At 41.3% G+C, this 1,165-nt stretch overlaps 1 protein-coding gene across 1 annotated transcript in view; it reads left to right on the top strand.

Annotated features, from left to right (window-relative positions):
- PSMD3 (proteasome 26S subunit, non-ATPase 3) overlaps positions 1-1,165 on the top strand; it is a 13,176-nt gene that overhangs the window by 7,499 nt on the left and 4,512 nt on the right. The gene's annotated exons all lie outside the window — the stretch shown is intronic.

Genomic DNA, 1,165 nt, shown 5'->3' with positions numbered 1-1,165 from the left:
GCATTCCTGTTAATACAGCCCTTCCCCGCCCCCCAAACAATAGCCTGTAGTTAAGTCCTTTTCAGCTTGCAATAACACCATAATCCTCAGGTCCTTTTCTGCAATGTTGTAGCCTTATCCAGGCATTCCCTAATTTGTATTTGTGCATTTGCTTGTCTTGTTCTATGTGCAGGATTTTGCACTTGTCCTTACTAAATTCTATCCAATTAATTCTAAACCATTTCTCTAATTTACCAATGTAATTTTAAATCCCAGTCTTTTCCTCAAATGTACTCGTTAACCTGCCCAGCTTGGTGTCTTCCACAAATTTAGTGTACACCTGTTTCCATCTTTTGAAGCAGTAATGAAGACATTAAACAGTATTGAACCCAGGACAGACACTTTGGGAACTACTTGACATCTCCTCCCATTTAGATGCTAAGCCATTGATGACTGCTCTTTGAGCACAGTGATTCTAACTGTTTTATGTATTCTCCTTACTGTATTTTCATCTAGACCAGTAGTTCTTAACCTTTTTAGGCTTGAGGCCTCCTCCATAACGTTTGTGAATTGAGCAACATCCCATTTCAATAACTATTTCTTTATTACAGTGCTTACTTCCAGGCAGAGTGGGTGGGGGAAACTGCCAGGCAGGGACTGAACCTGAATCTTCATTTATCTGCTTACCTCCTCATACCCTGTCACACCCTTCAAAGGATCTTGCAGCACTCTTCGGTGCCCTGGCCCCCTGGTTGTACTAATGAAAATGTTTTGAGATGCTGTAAAAACCTTGCTAATAATCAAGGTACATCGCATTGCTTCCCCTACCCTCCCTCCCGTCTACAGAGCCTGTTACCTTGTCATAGAAGGAAAACAGATTGGTCAAGCAAGATTTGCTATTGATGAATCAGTGTTGACTGATCTTGTCCACCTTGTTCTCTTCTACATGCTTAGAAATAGGCTCTTTCTGGGCATTGAAGTTAGACTGACTTATCTAATTCTGTGAATCCTCCTTGTTTCCCTTTTTTTAAAGACAGATGCCATATTTACCCTTTTCCAGTCATCTGGAACCTTGCCTGACCTCCATGGATCCTCAAGGATAACAGACAATGGCTCTGCAGTTACCTCAGCCAAGTCCTTGAGTACTCTTGGATGAATCTCATATAGCTTATATAAGTGATCTCTA

The sequence above is a fragment of the Alligator sinensis genome, unplaced genomic scaffold (assembly GCF_000455745.1).
Source record: "Alligator sinensis unplaced genomic scaffold, ASM45574v1 scaffold886_1, whole genome shotgun sequence".
NCBI classification, from domain to species: Eukaryota; Metazoa; Chordata; order Crocodylia; family Alligatoridae; genus Alligator; species Alligator sinensis.
This window is presented reverse-complemented; position numbering and strand designations above follow the sequence as displayed.